Genomic DNA, 9,087 nt, shown 5'->3' with positions numbered 1-9,087 from the left:
AAGTGGAGCGTGCGGATTCCAAACGCCCAACTGGGAAACTATGTTCTCAAACTCTTGACGGCCAAGAGCTTTAGTAAAAACATCAGCAAGCTGCTCCTTAGTGTGAACCTTCCGTGTTCGTATTGCTCCAGCTTGAATAGCATCACGGACATTATGACAATCGATCTCTACGCCTTTAGTTCGTTCATGAAACACTGGATTGGCTGCAATGTACAAAGCTGCTTGATTGCCACAATTCAACTCTGTTGGCTCCCGTTGGGACACTCCAAAGTCCCCTAGAAGATGACGTAACCACTCTATCTCTTTAACAGTAAGTGCCATGCAATGATACTCTGCTTCTGCGGAAGAGCGTGCAGCCACCTTTTGTTTTTTAGTTTTCCAAGAAACGGGAGAGGAACCAAGTGTGATAAACCAGCCACTTACGGACCGTCTGGAAAGGGGATATCCCCCCCAGTCAGAGTCACACCAACCATACAACTTCAAATCACTCTCCGAACGCAACAACTCACCTTGTCCCGGTGTTCCCTTCAAGTAGCGCACCACACGTAACGCACAGTTCCAATGATCTGCTCGAGGATTCTGCATGAACTAAGACAGAACGTGAACCACATAAGTTAAATCTGGTCGTGTAGCAAGGAGATACACAAGCCGCCCTACCAAGCGCCGATAACGTTCAGGTTCTTTCAGAAGCGGACCATCGGAGAGAGCAAGTTTGTGTTGTTGTTCAATAGGAAAAAAAAACTGGCTGTGAACCGAGATATCCCACCTCACTGATAATATCAAGCGTATATTTTCTTTGTCAAAGGAAAATAACTTCGTTGTTCCGTGTTACTTCAATCCCCAAGAAGTATTTTAAAGACCCCAAGTCTTTCATGTGAAAACAGTTTCCTAAATACTCTTTAAATTTTGCAATCCCCGCTGCATCATTACCACCAATGATAAGATCATCTACATACACCAAAATGTATATCTCAGAAGTTCCTTGTCGTAAGTGAAACATAGAATAATCAGCCCGAGATTCTTTGAAACCATATTGTGTAAGTGCTCCTTTCAACTTAGCAAACCAACACCGCGGAGCTTGCTTCAAGCCATACAGAGACTTCTTCAGCAAACAAACTGAATTTCTATCTTCACTATTGCGGAACCCAGGTGGAAGCTGCATATAAACTTCTTCCTCCAAATCTCCGTGCAAGAAAGCGTTATTGACATCCATTTGGTGTAGTTCCCATTTTTTTGCTGCTGCAACTTCAAGAAATGTGCGTACCGTAGTCATCTTGACTACCGGAGCAAACGTTTCATCATAGTCCACTCCTTCTTTCTGATTATTCCCCAACACCACAAGTCTAGCTTTGTGGCGCTCCAATGTTCCATCAGCTCGGTATTTGAGCTTATAGATCCACTTGCAGCCGATGGCTTTCTTCCCCGGTGGCAACGTTGTCACAGTCCATGTTTAGTTTGATTCAAGAGCATCAATCTCTTTTTGCATAGCATCACGCCATTCTTTGTAGGCAACAGCATCACGAAACGTAGTAGGCTCTGTTCCCGCAATGATAGCTGCCAGAAAAGATCGATACTTAGGTGAAAACTGACTGCAGTCAATGTACTTGGAAATTGGAAACTCAATCCCTTCAGTGGACTCGCCTGCAGCTTGTTCTGTGTCACAAACAACCTGTAACACGTAGTCTTTAAGTCGAGCTGGGAGCACTTTTGGGCGCTTGCCCGGTCCGTACTCCTGAACTGGAGGCGGATCAAGTTGTTCGGTTTCTTCTGCAACAACAATCTCGTCAACATCCGTTGCTGCAGGACTGTCCACTCCACCACGTTCATCGTCTGTTTGAGGCAACGCCTCTCCTTCAGCGATCATCTCATCAACGCCAATATTAAGATCATCACTGAGCATTTGTGTTGGTTCTTCGACTAAGTTACCTGCCTCGTGATTCACCTCTTTGATAATTACTGCACTTTCTTCACCAAAATCAAAAACATCATTCAACATTCGTTCAACTCTGAATTCACCAGAGCTCATCGGAAAAGTTTTCTCAACAAAAATCACATCTCTTGACACAAACACTTCCTCTGTATCGAGATCATACATGTTCCAACCCTTTTTCCAAAAGGATACCCAACAAACAGACAACGTCTGTTTCGTGCTTCGAATTTATCTCCTCCCCTTCTTTGTTTATGTGCAAATGCCAAACACCCAAACACTCTTAAATGATCATAAGATGGTGCGGTTCCATAGATGAGCTCATAAGGAGTTTTACCTTTCAACACTTGAGAGGGAGTCCGATTGATCAAGTATGCCGCGGTCAAAACACTTTCGCCCCAAAACTTGGTAGGAAGTGAGGACTGAAACAACAACGCTCTTGCAACATTCAGAATGTGACGATGCTTGCGCTCTACTCTCCCATTCTGTTGTGGCGTTCCAACACATGATGTTTGATGTATGATTCCTCGCTCTTTGAATTCATTAGTGAGGCAAGTGAATTCAGTACCATTGTCACTTCTGATTATCTTTATGTTCTTCCTAAACTGATTCCAAACTAACGCAATGAAGTCTTTCAACGTTTGCTTTACTTGTGTTTTGTCGTGAAGCAAGTACACCCATACTCCTCTTGAGAAGTCGTCCACAATTGTTAGAAAGTAATAGGAGTTACACAAGCTAGGACTACGATACGGTCCCCACAAGTCACAGTGTATCATATCAAAAACTTCGTCGCTTGTATTATTACTCAAGTGAAAGGCCTCACGGCTATGTTTTTTGCTTTTACACAAATTTCACAAACCGAAAAATCCTTACTCCTACTAGTAACAACAGGAAGCAAATCTAAAACACCATTAGACGGATGTCCAAGCCGTTGATGCCACATATCATCGACGCCGTCTTTATTCAAATGGAAAGCTCGAACAGTGGGTAAGCGACGAAAGAAGTACAGACCGTCTCTAAGTTCTCCCGCCCCAGTCAGGCTCCTCGTTGTACGGTCCTGAAGTACACAACCTTTGTTAGCAATCTGCATAACTATGTCTAAATCCGCAATGAGCTGAGAGACAGAGATCAAATTGCAACGTAAATCTGGTACAAACAACACGTTATGCAACTTAAAATCAACATCAAACACCACTGTTCCTTTTTCTTTTGACAAACTCTGACTTCCATTTGGCAAACCAACTGAACAAGGCAACATATACTTTTGATCTTCAAGCAACTCACTAAACCCCGTCATATGATTCGAGGCTCCTGTATCAAGTACCCAGTCGTGAGAGAAAGACTTACCGTTTAGACGCGGTTCTGTCCCCTGTTTGGCACTGAGCATCTTGACCAAGGTTCCCCATTGTTCGTTGCTCAGACCGACATATCCTTGCTTCTGAGCTTCTGCACTCGATTCACCTTCATTGTGAACTACTGCAGCATTGGCACGAATCAGTCCACGTCCTCGTCCTCCTCCCCCTCGACCTGCACCACGTCCACCTTGTCGAGATCGTTCACCCCACCATGGTGGATAACCAATAGCTTGGAAGCATGTTTCAGCAGTGTGTCCAGTTCCTTACAAGCAGTACACAGCAACCGTGACTTATCTTCATGATCACTCACGCCATTGCCACTACGAGTAGCAAAGGCCACTTGTGAGCTCTGTTGTTCTCTTCCTCGCATAACGGTGTTGATTCGTTCAACAGACTTCACTTTTGAGTACACTTGATTCATGCTTGGAAGGGGATCCGTACTTATGATGGAAGTACGAACTCCTCCAAACACTCCATCATCGAGGCCAAGCAGAAAATGGTGGATCCGATCCTCTTCTTTCTTCTTTTCAATCTCCTTGTTGATGTTGCAACTGCACCCTCCGCACTTACACGCCAACGTTGGTTCATAGTTACTTAGATCTTCCCACAAGACCTGTAACTTCCCATAGTAGTCGATCACAGTCATGTTCCCTTGACGACAAAAGGCTAGCTCTGCCTTAATCTCTTGAATCCGTGGACCGTTCCCTTCAGAGAACCGATCCTTGATCTCCTTCCACAGCTCCACCGGATCCTCCTTATTGGTAAGGGTTTTCCGCACCTTTGGGTCCACTGTGTTGAGAATCCACAGAGACACCATCGACTTCGCCGAGATCCAATCTTCATATTCAGCATCATCCTGGTTTGGTTCCATCACGCTTCCGTCAACGAACCCAAATTTTTTCTTGACTCGCAGTGCAGTCCGCACCGCTTGAGCCCATTCATCAAAGTTGTCACCATTGAACTGAACCTGAGCGATGATGGCTTCGGGGTTCTCGTTGGCCGCCAGCTGATATGCTGCCGTCACCGTTTTAGATGACTCTGTTTTGATACCTTTCTGAGACATTGTTTCTGTTTTTCTTTCAGGCTCTGATACCATGTAAAGTAGGGTTCAGGCTCGCCCAATTGTGTTGTCCTTCATTGGAGAGAAAGGTTACATTATATACACATCATACAAGATCTTTACGAGATAACATAATAACTGCAAGAATATATTGTTTCCTTTAGAATATACGGGCCGAAGAGATTTAAGAAGATCTTGCTTGATCTTCAAGCAATCACGTTAACAAATATCCCCCAAAATCAGTGTTGATATTTCCACGACAAACACCACAAACCAAATCTCCTTGGTCGAACGGAGTAAAAGAGATACGATGGAGATGTCGAGATATTCTGATAACACGTGGCAATCCGAGACAACTTTGATGGACCACAAAGTCACAAGGGGGACATGTATAGAAAGGACAACTTGGATGTGTCAAGGCACATAGGTTGCAAGTTAAGGAAGCTTGTCTTGGAAACAGAACAAGTGTATGATGATGCCACTTCTGATAATCTGCATATATGAATAGTGGTTTCTCCACGCAATTCATATTAATAGAAAAATCGCAAAACAAAGATAAAATATATCTTTTAGCGATAGACCACAGCAATAACATTCCCTTCGCTCATATTTACCCGACCTGCCGAAAAGAACAAGCTGAAGAGAATGTTTATGAAGAGGGTGTGTGATCTTATCTGGAGCCTTCTATATTCTTCATGGTTCTGGCCATTGCAGCCGCGGCAGAAAAAATGGGTAGCATCTCCTCTTCCTGTTAAGCTGAATTCCATCCAGTTTGCAGGGAGACAGTCCCACTTGTCATTTATGCACCTGATGTCTCCTCTGATTACTCGGAATTTTTTTTGTTTTGGAATCTTACTTCTACTTGAGGACATACGGAAATAAGCTTCCTCATAGAGATGACCAGGGAGATTATTTAATGTATGAGGGATAGGAGCTCCGGTTCTGGCTTAAAATTCAATGTTTCTCTAAGGAGTGACGTGTACTCCCACTTTGACATGTTCTCTAAACTCGAATCTCTAATATAACTTTCAGAAATGAGTGATATTAACTTCGAGAGCGGCTTCGGCTGGGAAGCCAAATCCATAGAGTTTAAGAGGGAGATCGCTTGAGTGGTGAGTGACATGACCTCGACTCCGGCTTTGGCTGCAAATCCATATCCAGGGAGCTGACAAAAGAGATTAGTTGAACAACGAGTGCTACAGCCAAATTTGCTCTCCAACCTCTAATGTGGCAGCGAGAGACTTGAGTAATGAGTAATATGAGCTCCGACTCCAGCTCCCATTCTGAATCCATAGAGTTGCCGAGAGATATTATTTGAGAAAGCAAAGATAACAGTATTCTCTCTATCAGTATGTTTGGGAATGCTAGTTGTAATATACAACAGAAATTAACTTGTATGGCGTTGTCATTATGAATATCGAACTTAATGATCTTCATGTCTGTTCACATGCAATCTTTATATATTTAACTAGGTATTATATAAGTTACACCGCCTTACCTTGCGGATCTTGTTTCATTGAATGTATTAATTATCTTTCAGAAGTTATCTTAAAATCATATCGACAATATTCTATGAAGATAATTATTACAGAAATAATTCACGAGATAATCTAAATTATAGAACGACAATAATACAACAATGTTTTCTATTTACAATAATGCATGTTTCTAGTATACTATTTTAAAAAACTGCCGAAGTATTGAAAAAAAGGAGAGCTTTTGATGATTGCGTTATGAATATTTCATTTAGTGCTCTCTACATGGGTCTGTTTTTTGTACTCACTCAGTTTACATTGGTTTACTATATTACGCCTTGGAATCTTACTATATGTATAGGTCAAGACAGATTAAAATGATTTGATAATAGGGTAAACATGTTACTCTATAAAAATGTATATAACATCCTCTATATTAAAATAAAATGAAAAAAATCCACAACTATTTAAAACTGCCAAAAACATCCCCAACTTCAGATTAAATAATACATTAATTTTATGGACTTTTTATTTTAAACGTTAATTATTTTTAATAATGCATGTTTCTAGTATACTTCAGATTAAATAATACAATAATTTTATTGTGTTTGCCAAATAAGTCACATCTTTAAATTGGCTAACATAAACAAACTTTCGCCCACGGTGGACTTGTTATTATTGAAAATGATATTATTAAGGTATAGTTTTGTGGGGAAAGGACCTAATATTTGAAGTTTAGATTTTAGAATTTAGCCATCTTGCATATAAAAAAATATAATATTGAATGAAAATAGACACGACTATTTGACAGAAAACATGTTAAAAAAATGAATTGAAAAAATTCCAAACATACTATAAAACTATTTCTGAAAATCTAGATAGAAATCAAGAAAAATCGAATTTAGATTTTTTTTCAAAAAAAAAAATCATTGAAAAAAAACACAAGATAAGGTATTTTTGCAAATGCCCTTAATTTTAATAGAAAAAAAAATTTAGTTTCAAATACATAAGTTAACTGGCACAAAGTCCTCACATACTGTTATGGTTACTTAGAAGGGGGTATTGAACTTGATTTTTAAAGAATTTTGTAGGATTTTAATATTTTACAATTTTGAAAGACTTTAATGAATTCTAGAAGATTTGATTATTTTTAAGAGTTTTTATATTAAAAAGAAAGAAAATGAAAGTGATTTTGTGAGATTTTATTATAAACTTTGTATGATTTTAGAATATTTCACAAGGAGAATTTGACTCCAATATTTTCAACACGCCTCTTTGTATCTTCAAGAGACCTTTCCCTCCTCCTTCTTCTGCTAAGCATATAAGAGCTTTCCTCGCTTGTCGTTACAGCTCAATCAAGCCTAATCAGGTCTCGATCCCTGAAGGTAAAGAGTGTGAGATCGATCTCGATAAGAGTTTTGGGTTTTCGAAACAGTTTGCTTCACATTACGAGATCGATGGCAAAGTGGGTCGTGGACATTTTGGTTATACTTGCACTGCTAAAGGTAAAAAAGGCAGCTTGAAAGGTCAAGAAGTTGCTGTTAATGGAGTAAAAAAGTAACCCAGAAAATTATGAAATTTGGTGGAAATATCAACAATAGTCATACTAAGACATAGGAAAAAGCAGATAACGATTTCGATTTACAGTTTAAAAGTTACGGCCACTTTCCCAGAACATATCCGAAATAATGCAACCTGCAAGTAACCAACTTTGAGCCCAATTTCTCATCAAACCACAAGGAATCAGCAGATAATTCTCTCTGCAAACATCGTGGAGCATTTGGAAGCTCTTGTTGCTGAAGGCCAAGTACAAAAGGTAACTAGTTTATCAAGTTAAATGCAAGAGCTTCTGACCTAACACTACAGGAGCTAAAGATTAGTTTTGTTGCCTTTACAACCAATAATAGCCTAAACCGAAATAACAGAGAGTGATTAGTTTGTCAAATGAAATCACATATTTTCTACAGACTCTTTTGTACTCAAAGCCAAAAAAAACTGTTAAAGAAGAAACCTGATGTGACCCGCGGACACGATGCAGCTCGGACAGAACCGTGCGTCTTCGGCCAGGTCGGACTAGAGACGGTTTTCCTCGGACAAGGCTCGGTGACTCGAGTCTAGAGAGGAAACAAACGATGGAGCCCGAGTTTGACGGTAAACAGACGAGCGGATCGGAAGATCTGGCTTTTGGTCTCGGCTTCGGTTGAGCGGTCTCGGTCGCGATGCGGTACGGACGAGATTTGCCGATGAAATGACTCGATTCGGCAGTCTCCGGGAAAGATGGTCGGATGTCTCTTGTGGAACAGATGGATGCGGTACGGTCGATGCGGAAATTAGTTTCCGGAGTTTGAATGTAAACTGCGGAAACGGCTCTCGGCAACATGGAGGATGTTCTCGGTGATGCGGTGAGAATCCTCGGTGATGCAGTAAGAATACTCGGTGATGCGGTAAGGATGCGGAAACAAAAGAGTGGGTTTGACGAAGTGAAGCGATGATGGAAGCGACGAGATGGAAAGGTGAATAGAGGTGAGAAACTCGACCTCGGTTCACTAGGGAAGATGGAGTTGAAACGGAAGTACAACGAACGGTAGGATCCGGACATGATACAGTAGAGATGGACGCGAAGGTGGTTTGATGCAACGACACACGGGAGATGGCTCGGCCCGTGATACGGTCAACTAGTCGATGTCGAACCCGGTTCGAGATCGGCTAGGTTTTCTCGGTAGTCAAGTCCCGGACTTGGACTAAGGAGAGAGATGAGACAAGAACAGGATTCTCTCTTGTGAAATTTAATTCAATACTTCAAGTCTGCCTTTACAAATGAGGGTCTATGCCTTTATATAGTGAGGCTTACATAAGGAGACTCTAAAACCCTAGAGAACGTGGCCTTGATCTTAACCACACACTTGTCCTAAAGTAAAAGCAAAAGTAAAGCAAGGGTAATGACCAAACAACGGTCATAGAAAGATCTAGACGAAATTCAAAAGGAAGGGGATAGGGTCACCACGTCATTGGCTGGGACGTGGTGATAATCTTCACTTCCTTGGCTCCTAAGTCTTTCTTTAGGTATTTCAAGATCACGAGCCAAGTGGGAACGAAGTGGAGATGCACTAGATTCGCTGCCTCGTTAAAACCTCTTTGGTAAACCCATTGGGACAAACCCAAAGTAGGAAAAAGAGTACAGCTCCTTCTAATGGCTTAGGGGTGTCTTCACACTAGTGTGGTGGTGAAGACTCGCGAATCAAGCTTCCCAAAGCTGGTCAAGACTCAAGG

The 9,087-nt window shown here is 41.3% G+C and overlaps 1 pseudogene; it reads right to left on the bottom strand.

Moving 5' to 3' along the window:
• The window catches only part of LOC109132915, a 7,296-nt pseudogene extending 1,455 nt beyond the window's left edge, over positions 1 to 5,841 (bottom strand).

Source organism: Camelina sativa, chromosome 5, assembly GCF_000633955.1.
Source record: "Camelina sativa cultivar DH55 chromosome 5, Cs, whole genome shotgun sequence".
Classification (NCBI taxonomy): domain Eukaryota; kingdom Viridiplantae; phylum Streptophyta; class Magnoliopsida; order Brassicales; family Brassicaceae; genus Camelina; species Camelina sativa.
Note: the sequence above shows the minus strand (reverse complement) of the source record. Positions and strands in the feature narration are given on the sequence as shown.